The 17,290-nt window shown below is 44.0% G+C and overlaps 1 protein-coding gene across 6 annotated transcripts in view; it reads left to right on the forward strand.

The window, feature by feature from the left end:
* HORMAD2 (HORMA domain containing 2) overlaps window positions 1–17,290 on the forward strand; it is a 644,485-nt gene that overhangs the window by 485,027 nt on the left and 142,168 nt on the right. The gene's annotated exons all lie outside the window — the stretch shown is intronic.

Consider the following 17,290-nt stretch of genomic DNA (forward strand, 5'->3'; position numbering starts at 1 on the left):
GTCGCCCCTAGATCCTCTAACACCACCCCAACTCTCAATCTTAGAAGGGGTATAATAAAGATCGAACATAGCCATGTAACTTTGAGTTCTTAAAGTGCCTGAGATAAACACAGATCTGGCTAGTTCAAGTGGGAATGTAAGATCTATTATTGGAACATCAAATTTAGGGGCTAGTTTAATATTCTGAGCCTCCAAGTCGTCCGGAAGTTGAGATAGGATATATTGATAAAAAACACCTATTCTAGATTTTTTCTTGATCAATTCTACGAGGGGAATCTTGACAAACATATTAGTATTTCTAGAGAGTTGTTTATCAAGATAACTTCTGACTTGCAAATACTTAAAAAAATTATTAGAGTGAAGCTGAAATTTCTCCTTAAGAAAGGAGAAAGAAGCCATTTGGCCATCTTGAGCGAGGTCACCAATTTCCTTCTGGCCTAACAACCTCCATTTAAACATTATCCCATCCTCGAAAATTGATGGTAACAAACCAGAGGTACTAAGTGGGGTATATTAATTAAGCTTGGGGATAGCAAAACGATGACGAATTTTATACCAAATAGAAAACAATGTCCAGCAAGTCTTAAATTTAATTTTCTTAATATAGCTTGGTTCCGGGACTCGCGTTAAAACCCCCTTAGCAGCATCACCAAGTACAATATCATAAACAGAAGGAGAGCAACTCAAAGGGATATTAACTTGATCACTTACCAACGGCGAACCAAAATGTTGGATCATAGCTGCCCAATAATAGTATAACAAACTAGGAACAGACCAACCACCTCGATCCCGAGGCAGGTGAGTCCACTCAGCAGTTCTTCTTGCCCGATGGTATCCCCATAAAAACCCTTGACATATTCTTCCAGCTCTGGTCAAAGTTACCTGGGGAATCAAAAGAGGAATAGACCTGAAGAGGTATAAAAATTTGGGTAAAACAGTCATCTTCAAGATGTTACAGCGCCCGTGAAGAGACAAATGTAAATGATCCAGTCTTTCAAGTTTGGTATGAAGAGAGTCAACTACGGGAAGATAGTTTAAATCAGGGATCTGGTCCACTTCTGGCGAAATCTGTACCCCTAGGTACGTGGCCGTACTAACAACTGGAAAGAATGAAGAGGACGTACCAGCGGATTGAATCACTTGGGTCTTTGTAATGTTAAGCTTATATGGCACCAAACTGCCCAGCCAAAGACTCGAGGGCGGAAAAGGAGGAATCGACATCATCTGTTAAGACTACGATGTCATCGGCATATGCCAATGCTTTACAATCCGTCCCCGGAGCCGTGGCTAAAGAGATATCCTGACAGTTTTCAATCATACACAAGAAGGGCTCGATGAATAAAGCAAATAGCAGAGGGGAGCAAGGGCATCCTTGCCTAGTCCCTCTGCTATTGCTAAAATACCCAGATTCTTTCCCAGATATACGAATGGCTGCCATTGGAGAAAGATATAACGCTTGAAGGGCATGAATAAACCCATCGGTGAAACCTTTCCAGCGCAATACTGCCCATAAAACCCCCCAGGAGACCCTGTCGAACGCCTTCTCGGCGTCCAACAGGATCACCCGAGGGAAGCGCCCTTAACCTGCGCCCAATCAAGGAGGGTGACAACGCGGCGAACATGATCGGTTGTGTCCCTACCAGGGATGAACCCATGTTGGTGATTAGAAACAAGAGGGGCTATAATTTGAGCCAATCTAAATGCTAAAATACTTGAATATATTTTGCTATCAGTGTTGATAAGCGTTATTGGCCGATATGATGCAGGGTTCAGCTCGTCTTTTCCTTTCTTCTTAAGTAAAACAATGATAGCATATCGCCAGGAATCTGGAATATCACCAGCTTGGGCCGCCCTGAAAATAGTGAGCAGACCTTGTCTTAATATTGGCAGAAAGGTCTTATAGAACTCAAGGTGAATGAGATCAGGGCCGGCAGCCTTACCATTGGCCAGAGAACTGATAGCATTTTCAACTTCCTCCCAGCTGATGGGTACTGATAGTAACTGATTTTGTTCTTCTGTTACCGTTAGGGTGTCTATAGCATCTAGAAACTCATCTAGCCGGGTCTGGTTTCGAATAATACTGGGCTCTTCTCTGTACAAGCTAGAGTAGAAACTCACAAAAACATCCAGAACACCGTTTGGGGTCTCGTGGAGGACACCCTGATGATCCTTCACCCGAATAATCCGATTTGCCATAGCCCTTTGTTGCAATCTTTTCGCCAAGACCCTACCTGAATTTTCTCCAAATTCATACATTGACGTACGAAACTGAGTGTATTTAGCTGCCAAGTCCTGATATAGTGGATCGAGCAAATTGGATTTCAATATAGCGACCACCTTCTGACTCTGTGTCAACGGACGCCCTAATCGAATATTAGTACTTAATTCAAATTCTGCTATCCTTAACTCATCCAGCCTGTTTTTAATCTGGTGCTGGGCGAGCTTCCATCGATTAGATGCAAAGCTTTTTGTTTCACCACGTAACACGGCTTTAAATGCATCCCAGACAACACCGTCTCGGGCGGTCCCCCGATTAATATCCATAAACTCTGAAATCCAGGAACTCATATGTTGCTTATATTGCTGGTCTAGGAGCAGTTTTCTGTCAAATGTCCATGGCCTGACCAATTTGGTAGGACGATCCCATGGCAAACCAAGAATTATGGGGTAATGATCCGATAGGGTTCTTGGAGCGACCTCAATTTTGACAGCTCCAGCACAATAGTCAGACAGTAAAATATAATCAAGACGAACCATTTTACTGTGCGGAATAGAGTAAAACGTATGCCCATCCTGATCATGATGCCATACATCAATCAGGCCATGTTCTACAGCTAATGTCTGCAGAGCTTTGAACACACGGGGCTTCCGACCAGTATAGCTACGGTGAGTTGTCAGATCTATTTGACTAGACAAATTGATGTTAAGGTCCCCACAGAATACCAGTGGATGCGGCCAGGTCGCTAGTTCTACATTCAAGTTCCTAAATACATCAGGGTCGTCCAGATTAGGACCATATACTAAACAGATTGAAATAGGACAAGAGTTAACCAGTAATTCTGCAATCACCCACCGACCTGCTTTATCCTCTTTAGTTCTTTTGCAGCAGCCAACCCCATTCTTAAGCAAAATAGCAGGGCCCCTTATCGTAGAAATTTGTCGAGAACAGGCAGCTAACTCATACCCAGGAAATCTTAGAAACCACGATTGTGACATGCAGTGTGGGTCTCCTGCAGGCACATTACATCAGCCGGCATAATTTGAAGGATTTTAAAGAAGATCCTACGTTTTTTCACATCCTTTAACCCGCAAATGTTCCAGGTACAAAGTCGAAGTCTATCCCCCATTATTTAAAAATAGTATAAACCAGCACACACACATGATAATGATACAAAGATAGTTCAGTTTTATAGCACTGAGATCAAAAAATATTTGCGTTAGTACAATAGAAAAAATGTGTTTCCGCAACTCAGACATAATTCTTGCAACAGATAATGCCTTCTAGACACCCCCCACCACCACCAAAGCAACCCCCACCGACCCTACCCCCAACCACCCAAAAGCCCACCCCCGAGCTTCCCCTCCCCCCCTTGTAGCGCAGCAGGACTATGGTCCTTATGACGGTTTAGGTTGGTGGTCCCCCCGCTATCCTGGATTCAATAGCCCCCCCAAATACAAACTACGAGACAACCCGTTTCAACTAAAAAATATTTAAACAGTCACAGAGTTCTAGCAAGAAAGGAGTATCCGGGTTGACTTATAACTCAAGACATCGCAAAAAAAGGACCCGATCCCGGGTTAATAAATAAGTTGTAACAGTTCTAGCTAAATAGAGCCCAAGAATTCATTAGCCAAAACCTCAGATTCAAAATATTTCGTTTGACCTTTAAAAATCACTTTTAACTTGGATGGGAAAAGCAAATAAGCCTGAGCACCTTTCGACTGAAACTTCGTAATCAACTGACGAAGATGCCATCTGCGTTCCACAGTTGATGGGCAAAAGTCAGGCCGTACAAAAAATTGGCAACCTTTCCGCACCCGTTTTTTATCAGGTCTGGCCAGATCATATATTTTCTCACGAGCCAGAAAATTATTAAAACATATCAAAATTGCGTGTGGGAAGTTATTCTTTGAACCTGATGGCAATGGAGATTGGCGCTTCTTAAATGGGAATCGATGTGCGCGCTGAATTTCTAAGTTCCAGTCCCATTTACATTTCTGATGTTATTAAAGCTCAAAAGGGTTCCATAGCAGGAATCTTTAACCTTTTTGACTCTGCAACCCGGTTGGGGTGATTTGTGCATGTTACCAAATTATATATATATATAAAGAGAGAGTGCAGCACTTATGATGTTTGATGAAAAGAAATCGGAACCGCAAAAAGGAGAGCGGCGCAACGAATAAATTGAACGAACCTAAGAATACAATTAAAGAAAAGTTCAAGCTATTAGAAAAGAAAAGTCGCGCTGAGCAAAGTAAATGGTGGGAGGCCCGATCACTGAAGATGTACCTAGACGTAAATCGGGTCCCGCGTGGGCTCCGCATCTTATTGGCGCCCACATACGACAAACCAAATCCCACACTAATGCGCGAATGGGCCGACTGCAACCTAGACAATTCCAAAAGGCTCATGGTAATTTTAGTAAAGCATGCAGAATTGGATAGAGCCGAACTACTGGAAGAAATAAATACAATAAATGATGAAATCGAGGCTCTAAATGATGTGGACGAAGCAACCAAGCTTAGAAAGGAAATGTGCATAAAATTGAAAAAAGAAGAAGACGTAATAAAAAACCGTAAAACATATACATTTTTCAGGGACAAAACTGATTACGAAACGGGACAGATATTCACTTTCTCTAGAAAGTATGAGGCTCTAAGGAAAAACCGGCAAGCAGATAAACAAGGAAGCACTAAACCGGTAACCGTGAGAATGGAAAATGCTGCAACTGGATCTTCTGTATCGGAGGACAGTTCTAACCCCGACAGTGACCAAGAGAAAAATGAACAGGCAAGGGCAGCAGGTCCCAAAAATACACTAGATGAAGAGCTAGCCCTTTTTTGCGAGGACAGAAGATAGATCTTGCGCCCTCGGACAAGGCAACAACACTACGCAGCCCAAACAACGTCAAACGAAGAGAGCGGAGAAAAGCAAACAAACAAAGGAACAAGCTGGAAAAACAAGAACAAAAAAAAGAAAGGGGGATGGAACAAGAATTAATAACCCCCAAGGATCTTGATAAAACGATCGTAAATCTCGCAGGAATAGACCTGAATGAAAAAGAGAAACAAATACTCAGCTTGGGTCTGACTTATTGTCCAAAAAGAGAATTCAATTACATTAATACACGCTTGGATGTCTATAAAAGAACAAGAAAATTTAAACTTAAAAAATACTTTACAATGAACAAATGTGGTGATGAGCAGGTGGAGCTGCCTGACAACAGAACCATCAATGCCAGTCAAAATTCCCAGGCGACAGAAGCATTAATGGAAGAACTAGCCGAAATGTGGGGATCTAACACATCGCAGGCCAGCGGTATGACTGTTACTCAACCACAAATGAATGACGATTTCAGGCATGCACCTGCCAACCAAAGGAAAAAACCCTTAACGAATTTCAAAGCCAAGTCCACGTACACTCCGGTCATGCTTAAAGATTCAATAGATTTATTTCATGAACAAGTTACTAGCCAGCTAAAGGATCTAAAGATGAAAATTCACAGAGGTAAACACAAATACAACAAGGAAATAGCCGAGTATAAAGCTCTTATCTCCAAATTACAGAAAAATCGCAATGTAATAATTCGAGCATCAGACAAGGGAGGTAATATTGTGCTAATCCATAGAGACATGTATATGAAAGAAGCCCTTTCGCAGCTTAATGACAGAACTTGCTATACGAGATTTTCAAGTACAGAACTTAAGACTATGTACACAAACTGCTATAAAAAACTATCAAAATGGAAATCCAAGGGCCTCATAACCAATCAGGAGTACAAATTCCTCAGAAATGACTATCCTGTTGTATCAACAATATACTTTTTACCCAAGCTGCATAAAAACCCCACCAACCCCTCTGGGCGTCCTATTATTTCAGCGAGGAATAGCTGTTTGGAACACATGTCCCAATACGTCGATTTCTTCTTACAGGGAGAGGTCAAGGGTCTTCCGTCGTATGTCAGTGATACTAGTGACTTTCTTGACAAAAGCAAAAATGTTGAATGGCAAAATGATTACATACTGATTGCATTGGATGTTTGTTCGCTGTATACCAGCATTGTACACTCAGATGGTCTAAATGCTCTTAATTTCTACCTTGAAAGAATATTGCGAGATATGCCAGAGCATAGGGAAATGTTACTGGAAATGGTGAAAATCTGCCTGGAGAATAACATTTTTATGTTCAATAACCTGATGTACAGGCAGTTGCAGGGTGTTGCATGGGGCCAGCTTCTCCCCCAGGTACGCGTGTGTACACATGGGCTGGTGGGAGGAGCTGGTCCTCCCGGTTCAACACTCAGAAACTATGCAATCACAGGTGGTAACTTGGTTACGATTTATCGATGACCTATTTGTGATTTGGAGGGGGGATATGACATCAGCAGAAACCTTTGTGTCAGACCTCAACAAGAACACTCTAAACCTTCAATTCACAGCCACCCTGAGTAAGACATCCATTAAATTTTTGGACACTGAGGTTTTCATTGAACAGGGTAGAATAGAAACCAGATTACACCGCAAGATTACAGCGGGAAACTCTACCCTGCATGCTAGTAGCTCACATACAAAACACCTGATTAACAGCATTCCGTATGGTGAAATGCTACGTTTAAAAAGAATACATAGCAGACCGATTGACCTAAAGGACGCACAGTTGGATAGCAAAGCAAGGTTTCTAGAAAGGGGCTATTCCCATAAAATAATAGATGCGGCTATATCTAAATCCAACTCAAAAGATAGATCCCTTTTGCTGGCTAATGTGACACAACCTCCGTCAAAGAATGAGGATTCTGCCAAAAGTAACCCTGAATTCAGATTTATTGTACAATACAGTGCCCAACACAAGGAAATTGAAAAAATTATTAGCAAAAACTGGCCATTAATTCTCAGTGATCCAGTGATAGGGAAGCATCTCCCTAAGAGGCCCAGCATAACATACAGCAGAGGGCAGTCCATGAAGGATGAATTGGTTCAAACCAGCCCTGAGGTCCTTGAAGCCTCTGTTTGGTATCAAACACATGCAGGATTTTTTAACTGCAAGGTATGTAAAGCCTGTCAACAAGCAACCAACAAAAAGAGTTACTATTCACCGTTTGACTGCAGGCAACACAAAATTACCAAAGTATTGACATGTAAGACGGAATATGCCGTCTATGTGTTAATTTGTCCCTGCAATTTGCTGTACGTGGGGAGTACGAAGCTCCAAGTACACAAAAGAATTTTGCAACACCTACGGGCAATAGGAAACCAGGATAATACATACCCTGTTGCCAGACATTTTAAAGTAAAACACAACTCCAGGAGCAGTGATTTGAAATACTTTGTTATAGACTGTGTACAGGCGAGCAGAAGAGGCGGTAATAGAGAGGACAAACTACGCCGCCTCGAAACAAGGTATATAATTGAACTGAACACAAAGCATCCCTCAGGCCTCAATACAACGGAGGACCTGTACACGTGTCTTTAACATGTGATTAGGATGGCCCTTTTCACTCCTATGTAAATATGTACAATTTGACTATGGGATTTGTAAATTATTAAGCATGTTTTATTGGTCTTAGACAGCTTTGCACAGGAAATTTATATTAACTTTTCTATGTTATTTATGATTTTAGCAATCAATTGAAATAACAAACTTAGATATACTATATGAATTCATTTTTTCTTAGCCAATTTTTAACCTTTTTTAAGGTTTTAATAGGCATATTTCTGAATCCTGTAGATATAAGTGTATTTATGAATTATTGGGTATTGATTGCTGAATTTATGTAAAAACTATGTAAAAACTGAATAAGGATGTCTGATGTTTTAAAACATGCGTTATTTGCACATTACTTGTGTATATATCTTTAGTTCCTGCACTCGCGCTGCACTCGCGCTGTATATGTAACAGCTACCTTGCTTTTAAATCTTTTAAATCTTTGCTCGTGATTTGCGCCGAGCGCTTGCTGTGTAATATTTTTCTTTTACCGCTTAGTGGGAATTGAGGGAGTAACTCACCCGCATTTAAACGCCTGCACACCCACACTTGTGGGGTAGAAGGGACTCGGGGGCACTGTATACTCCTCGCGCCGATTGGAGAGCGCCATCTTGGATTGGGGGAAGCTTTCTCTTGAGGGAGCGCCATCTTTGGTGAGGGAGAGCCACTCGCCCTGCCAGGACCCACGCATTGGAGGCGGAGGTATTATAAGTAGGACCTCCTTCCTCGCTTTGATAGATCTTTAGTTCCTGCACTCGCGCTGTATATGTAACAGCTACCTTGCTTTTAAATCTTTTAAATCTTTGCTCGTGATTTGCGCCAAGCGCTTGCTGTGTAATATTTTTCTTTTACCGCTTAGTGGGAATTGAGGGAGTAACTCACCCGCATTTAAACGCCTGCACACCCACACTTGTGGGGTAGAAGGGACTCGGGGGCACTGTATACTCCTCGCGCCGATTGGAGAGCGCCATCTTGGATTGGGGGAAGCTTTCTCTTGAGGGAGCGCCATCTTTGGTGAGGGAGAGCCACTCGCCCTGCCAGGACCCACGTGACCTTTTGATCAGGCTTCTTAAGATGGTTGCCAGACAGGCGCGCAGCGACGGCGCGCAGGGGACGCGCCGTAGACGCGCCGGAGGTGCGCCAGAGGTAAGCCCGTTTGCGCCCGTTCGCGCAACGGACACGCCTAGGGCCGCTACCTCTGGCCACTTGCATTCTCCCCGTCTGGTTTATTCTCAGTCAGACTTGCGGGCTCTGAGACCATCTTATGACTCCTCGACACGGAGACCCACAGCTCTGTTTCCGCCTCAGTCACTCACATGTGGTCTGCTTAATGTGCGGTCGCTCTGCAAGCACCACACGGAGATCGCCTTTATGGTCGAGTCATCTGGGCTGGACGTGTTGTTTCTGACGGAGACATGGACTCGGGAGGACTGCCTAGTTGAACTAGGCCTGGCCTGTCCCCCGGGTTTCAAAATTATTCATACTCCGCGCCCATTGAATCGGGGGGGCGGAATTGGCATCATTTACCGCGAACAGCTGGATGTTTCCCAGCTCAAAATCGGCGAAATCTCGGGCTTTGAGCTCATGGGTTTTTCCTTGAGAAACCTGGAGAGAACACTGATATCCGGCGTGCTATGTTATCGGCCGCCGGGCTCGGCCTCTTCTCTGCCGGAGTTCCTCGACTTAGTATATGACCTCTCAAACACTCATTCTAACCTGTTAGTCTTGGGAGATTTCAATCTATGGCAGGGGGGTCCTTTAGACGGAGCGTTTACTTCACTCTGTCAAGCCCTGGCCGACATCCATCTGCAACAACTGGTTGGCTCCGCGACTCATAGGGGCGGTCATGTGTTGGATCTCATCTTTGCAGGCGCCCACTTGGCGGTGATTATTGACATCTTAGTCCAATGCTGGACTGACCACGCGCTTGTGGTTTTTTCCCTATGCTTAGGGGATCATCTTCCCGAGGCCGCAGGGGTTGGACTCTCACAAGTGGGTCGACCTTGGTCCCGATTGCTTAGTCTAGCTCCTTTGCCCTCTTTAATACCTGCCAACTTCTGCCTGAGGAACTCAGTGGAAGAAAGCTACTCCTCCTTTTGCCGGTCCATCACCGAGTCGCTCGATAAGACTGTGCCCCTTCGAAAGGCAAGAGCGAGGGTGAATCGGGCTTTTCCTTGGTACACGGTGGAGTTACAACACTTGAAACTGAGCTGTAAACGGGCGGAGAGAGCATGGAGAAGGGAGTATTCCCCTTCGGCTAAAGTCTTGTTTAGACTCGCACTGAGAGGCTATAAGGATCAGATCAAGCGGGCTAAGGCGACTTTTATACAAACGTCCCTGCTACAGGCGCCTAATAAATCTCAAGCCCTATTTAAAATTGTCAAGGACTTGTCTCATCCGGTCTGTGCGGCTAATTCTGTCCGGGCCTCACAGGCTTTGTGTGACTCGTTGGCTCTTGCCTTCGAGGAGAAGACCGCTAAGATCTTGGCGGGCTTAACACATCCCGTATCTGCGGAGGCCTGCCTGGGAATGGCCGCCGACCTGTCTAGTCGTTCTTGCATCAGGGTTGTTGATGGGGGGCTGGGAGTTCCGGCCAGCTCACCCAGTCGACCCCAGCCGATCATTGTGGGAGCTCCGGTGGAGCAGCCCAGTCGACCCCAGACGTGCACTGGTGCTTTTGATTTGGGAGCTCCGGGCAGCTCACCCAGTCGACCCCAGCCGGTTGGTGTGGGAGCTCCGGTGGAGCAGCCCAGTCGACCCCAGAAGTGCACTGTTGCCTTTGATCTGGGAGCTCCGGGCAGCTCACCCAGTCGACCCCAGCCGATCAGTGTGGGAGCTCCGGTGGAGCAGCCCAGTCGACCCCAGATGGCTACCATTGCCCTCGGGTTGGGTGCCTCGACCATTTCACCCAGGCTACCACGGCTGAATTCTTTCCCCCTCCCTTCCTTTGAAGAATTTTGTAAGATTGCTCATTCGGTGTCATCGGGGTCTCCGCTTGATCCGTTGCCCCCCAAGTTTTGGAAGGCCTTTCATGCGGAATTGTTTCCGCCTTTGTTTTCGATCTGCCTCCAATCCTTGGAATCGGCATCAGTGCCAGAAAGCTGGAAGTTAGCAGTGGTGTCGCCTCTGTTAAAAAATGCCAACCTTGGATCCGGCCTGTCTTTCCAACTACAGGCCGATCTCCCTCCTTCCTTTTCCGATCAAGATCTTGGAAAAGTGGGTAACTCGTTCTCTTTCTGGCTTCCTGGAAAACATCGGGTGGTTCGACGAGGCCCAGTTTGGCTTCCGCCCTGGACATGGGACGGAGACCGCACTGGTGACCGTGTTGGACAATCTACGTTCGCGTGTCGACAGTGGTCGGGCAGCCTTTCTGGTGCTGCTCGACATGTCGGCCGCGTTCGACACGGTCTGCCATCGGACCCTGGTCCAGAGGCTGGAGGAGTGCGGGGTCGATGAGGGGGCTAGAGACTGGCTGATTTCGTATCTTGAGGGTAGGCAACAGTTGGTCTCACTTCCGCCTTTCAGCTCTGAGCCAAGCAAAATAGGACAGGGGGTTCCACAGGGCTCGGCCATCAGCCCGATATTGTTCAACTTGTACCTCCGCCCTTTAGTCCAGCTAATAAAATCTTTCGGGGTCTCGGCATTTAATTATGCCGATGACACTCAGCTGGTCTTCTCCTTGGAAGGGAATAATGCGGTCTCGCTGGGCACCTTCCATCGCTGCATGGCAGCTACAGCGGACTGGCTTCGAGCTAATTCCTTGCAATTCAACAGCTCGAAGACGGAGGTGCTCCACTGTTCTACGGACCGTATTCCGCGGGCACTGCCCGCGAACTTTTGGCCTAGTACCTTTTCCGAACCAGTGCTGGCATCGGAGTCAGCACGTAATTTAGGGCTAATGTTTGGCCCTAATTTACAACTGGACCTACATGTCAACAAAACCACGGGAACATGTATGATGCTGCTACGCATGTTACGTAGAGTTCTGCCTTTTCTCCCTGTTCAGGCCAGGCCGGAAGTAGTCCGTGGGACTATATTAAGTCGGCTCGACTATTGCAATGGACTTCTTTTGGGGGCCCCAAAAAATCTGATTGGGAAGCTTCAGCGAGTTCAGAACATGGCCGCTAAATTGGCCCTTTCCCGACCCAGGTCTAGCTCCTCCACTCTTGCGTTACGAGAGCTGCACTGGCTCCCGGTAGATCTACGGGTTCAGTTCAAAGCGGCTTGCTTGGTGTTTAGAGCTGTACACCTTTTGGGCCCTATCCCGCTGCAAAATATGTTTGCATGGTACTCGGCCCCACGGCTTTTGTGGTCTTCATCGGCTCACCTTCTGGTGGTGCCAAGGTTTCAAAGAGTGAGGATGGGCGGTCGCTCTTTTAGCGTGGTTGCAGCTAAATTATGGAACTCCCTCCCACTCTCTCTTAGGAGCTACAAGGACTATCTTCCGTTCACAAAGGCCTTAAAGACGCACCTATTCCCTAAGTAAGGGTTGCGCGACTGCTTCAGTCTAGTGCTTGGTTCTCTGATCAAAGCGCCAGGATGCCCTCTGGGTGACAGGCTTGCGCTCTACAAGTATATGAAATAAAATAATAATAAATAAATAATATAAGGTTATTATCAAGGACGAGTAAGGTATTTTACCGCTATTATCTCCTTCTGACTGTAAACCTTATACATCATCGGCAATATAATCCTCATTCAAGATGAAAACCTGTCAAATTTGCACAAGCACTTTTTTGCTCTCCTTTGCACAAATGCGGATATATCAACTGGATATAACCAACATATGGGGCTCCATATCATCTCCAGTTTAAAAGTATATGCGATTTCAAAAAAATATTCAGAACTATCATAGAGCAAACGTCGACATAGGTACTGCACTACAAACAATGACTATACTGATTATTTTAATGCTATTGAGAAACATATGCTGTTTGTTTTTTAAAGTAAGTCACAATCACCTTTTATTTTAATGGTTTCTGCATCCATACTTTGAGATACAATTGTGTTCTGCCTCTTTGAGAAAAAAATAATTATTGCGGAATATATATAATCCTGTGAAACTCGATGGTACTACAAATGAGCCTGTGTAGTTTTTAAAGTTACAATTCTTCTATGTCTATGCCGTTTGTAGGCTCGGTCAGGATGTGTGGATTGTATTTAAACCAACTGTTGGTGATTAACTGTGTCATGTGATCAAGCGCTCTGTGAAGCGCGAAACGCGTCGTGATGACTGGGAACGCCACAGCTGAATAAATCACTTTTTTTGCACCAAAAATTGGGTTTGTGTTCGTATCTGCAGTTTAGAGGAAGCCTGCGCTGTACTGGACTATCCCTGGAATATATATATATATATATATATATATATATATATATATATATATATATATACGTTAAAGCAAATGCCCTGAAGCATAAGAGCACACTCAAAGTCACTCTGCCATCCGGCTTTTAAAGATGCAGCCTGTCTTAATGTTCCATTAATCATTAAAATGGCAACGCGTTTCAGGGTTCCGTGACCCCTTCCTCATGGGCTAAACACACAAAGCATCGAAAACTTTCATGCCTGCATATCCGGTTTTTATTCATTTGCATTTCATCCTGTTATGGGTGTGTGCTTAAAGCAATGTTAGTTACAATGCATGTTGGGACCCAGTGTTCCTTTCGTAAGTTTAAATGCATAGTCTGTGTAATTTAGTTTTTCATTATTTCCTTGAGTAGTTTTTGTCACACACAGGCAAGCTATTTTAGCATGTAGAGTGGCTTGCTGATCCGATAAAGAAAAGTTCAAAACGGCAGCCTCACCCATCTGGTTGCAGGTTCTCTCCCAGGTGATGATGGTGCAGCTCCCCACGGCCAGGACTCCGTGTAGAAATGTGTTAAAGCAAATGCCCTGAAGCATAAGAGCACACTCAAAGTCACTCTGCAATCCGGCCTTTAAAGATGCAGCCTGCCTTAATGTTCCATTAATCATTAAAATGCCAACGCGTTTCAGGGTTCCGTGACCCCTTCCTTATGGGCTAAACACACAAAGCATCGAAAACTTTCATGCCTGCATTTCCCGTCTTTATTCATTTGCATTTCATCCTGTTATGGGCGTGTGCTTGAAGCAGTGTTAGTTACAATGCATGTTGGGACACAGTGTTCCTTTCGTAAGTTTAAATGCATAGTCTGTGTAATTTCGTTTTCATTATTTCCTTGAGTAAGGTTATGTCACACACAGGCAGGCTAATTTAGCACGTAGAGTGGCTTGCTGATCCGATAAAGAAAAGTTCAAAACGGCAGCCTCACCCATCTGGTTGCAGGTTCTCTCCCAGGTGATGATGGTGCAGCTCCCCACGGCCAGGACTCCGTGTAGAAATGTGTTAAAGCAAATGCCCTGAAGCATAAGAGCACACTCGAAGTCACTCTGCCATCCGGCTTTTAAAGATGCAGCCTGCCTTAATGTTCCATTAATCATTAAAATGCCAACGCGTTTCAGGGTTCCGTGACCCCTTCCTCATGGGCTAAACACACAAAGAATCGAAAACTTTCATGCCTGCATTTCCGGTTTTTATTCATTTGCATTTCATCCTGTTATGGGCGTGTGCTTGAAGCAGTGTTAGTTACAATGCATGTTGGGACACAGTGTTCCTTTCGTAAGTTTAAATGCATAGTCTGTGTAATTTCGTTTTTCATTATTTCCTTGAGTAGGTTATGTCACACACAGGCAGGCTAATTTAGCATGTAGAGTGGCTTGCTGATCCGATAAAGAAAAGTTCAAAACGGCAGCCTCACCCATCTGGTTGCAGGTTCTTATGCAAAAGAATAAAAACGCCACAGAACCACCAGGGAGGCCGATCGTCTCATCGTTCTACGGACTAACAGAGAACATGTCCAAATTCATCGATAGTTTTCTATTTCCCCTAGTGGTACAACTCAAATCCCACGTGAAAGATACCAAAGATTTTTTATCAAAAATTGAAGATTTAGTCTGGGACCCAACATACTTACTGATGGTATTTGATATAACCAGTTTGTACACCAACATCAGGCACGATTAACTGGGTTATACTGCTTGTTATTTCATTGTAATTCTATGAGACGATCGAGTTTTGCGATATTTATCGCGTCTCATGGGATTTAGTAGACACTGCAATATGGAGGAGTGTTGAGATGAAAGAATGAACTTATACAGTCCTCTTTCTATGACCATGGTAGACATCATGTGATGCATAAATTATACGTGTGGCCGTGGTGCGAACTGTGAAACAAATTGATGAAGGCTAACGCCGAAACGCGTCTTTGTGTGCCGGAGTTTTTCGAATAAATATTCTTGAAAAACCATCCCCCGTGAGTGCTGCCAATCTTTGCACCACACATAGTCAAACTATAAGTGCTCCTACGTAATTCGCCAGTCGCAGCACGTCCCAGTCCGCAGCGGACTGGAATGGCCCCTATGATGAAGCATGTCACCGTGGGGCAACCCTGGCGAGTGAGGGGACAACAAGAAAAAGAGCAATACTCCTTTTCTATCACTATATCCACTATTCCAACCCCAATGAATGTTGTGAATAGGACTATAGTTAGTAGCTAGGCTCTCGATTTCTGTCCCTCCGAGATTGTTTTTTGCAACTAAGGTATTTTTTGGAGGGTGAGCCTATGCCTTTTCTTCCCCCTACCTCCCTCCCTTTTGTGTTAATGCTGCCAATCTGTGACAGGAGAAATCCTGAAGGATTTGTTGAGCGATATATATACGGTGTCAGCACCTTTTTCGTTGGAAAATACGAAGGTTTGGAGTTTATATATATATATATATATATATATATATATATATATATATATATTTATATATATATAGCTCCTTTGTTTGAATCAAGCATATTTAAATGATAACTCTAATTACATATTATTCCATTAAACTCCCAAATGCTTTTTATTAGAATCCAGGGATGCTCAATCATGGATTCGTTGCACAATATCACTCTGTTTCGTTCCGTTCACTGCACTGATATAGTGCCTTAACCTTTGTTTCCTTTCAGTGGTTGGTACTATGCACTTTATTATTTTATCTCACGGTGCTAAATGATTGAATCTGCCCATCCTTTGGCCTGGGTCCTCTGATGCGACTACTCATACGCTGTCTATGATTCTCCTGACTCTTTAGGAGCAGTGGTGTGTGCATAGAGGGGTGGTGTGTCACATGTACTAGTTTTTGAGTTATGTAAAGTACATGACACCAGAGTGATGCGGCGGTCTCAGTTCAGGAAGTTCACAAACTGCATTAACTGGCCAGACAGGCAGACATAAGGACTGTTGACCAGCCTTTCAAGCCATCTTCTAAGGTAAAATGCGCCAAACTATCACAAAGACTAGGGACCTGATTCACAAAAGTAAACTTGCATGTTTGTTTAAGTTTACTCTTTTTTGGGTATTCACAAAACTGCATTTTAATGGTAAGTTTACAAATGAGGAGACTCTGCACATAAAAAGATATGCATGTCGGCACCACCAACTTTGAGGACCAAGTTTGAGGCTACAATCATGGAAATAAGCATCTCCTAAATTGCCCTCTGTGATAAGTCTCAAGCAAAATGCTATCATAATCTGAGTCTCTGTCTAACTGTATAAATTGAGCCATTATACTGTTTGAAAAATGGACCACTTGTTGGGGGTGCAGTACTTTACCCCAAGCAAAATGAGTATTTGGGGAAGTATGAGTGCAGCAGCTTCCTAAGACCTATATGACTAGTTTACCCCACCCAGTGGATTGGGTTAAATATGAAAACTAAGTGTATTAGGTTCTGAAGAAGGAAGTTAAAGATGTTGTACTCCACTGAAACGTGCATTGACAGAATTTTTGGAAATACCCAGTTTGAGACACATCAATGAAAGGCTGAACAATAGTCTCCTTGGTTGTCTGTTAAATTATTTTTTGTTCTGGGAACTTAAAACAATTGTATATATGGTTTGTACAGGTGTGATGTATGAGTGAGAGGTAGTGATTGGTGTGTGGGGTGAACAAATGGTGTATTGTATTGTATTGTTGTTGTGTAGTTCCTACAAATCTATATAGGGTCTGCACTTTTAGGCAACATAAACTAAGAGATTGGTGTCCAGACTGATTCCATACACCCCCAAAGGATATGTTAGTCTGTAGACCAGTTAGCTCACAGTGCCACTATGAGCTCCTCTTACCAAGGAGCGAAATGTTTCTGGCAACTATCGAACATGACAACCTTGACCACTCAGGGATCGTGAAAACAGTACAGTACTTTTCGCTCAGTCACTCATGCTCACTCAGAGAGATATACAGAATAAACAGTGGGGACGTGTTCAATAATTTTATTGAAGCAGTGTCATTCTTGTATAAAATAGGTGTGCTGCAACAGCCATTAGACAGAAACATATGTATACGGTTATAGGCACCAACCAAGTAAAGAAAAGGTAGAATTTTAAAACAATGAATATATGCGGGCACATGGATACATAATAAAATGCGTACTCCTACGATGCAAGCCCTAACTATATATACCTAAGTGTACCTAGAATGTATGTAGGTGTATAGCCAAGAATCCCCTTAGGATAGAGCCTTCCCCATTACCAGAT

This window comes from Lissotriton helveticus, chromosome 11 (genome assembly GCF_964261635.1).
Source record: "Lissotriton helveticus chromosome 11, aLisHel1.1, whole genome shotgun sequence".
NCBI lineage: Eukaryota > Metazoa > Chordata > Amphibia > Caudata > Salamandridae > Lissotriton > Lissotriton helveticus.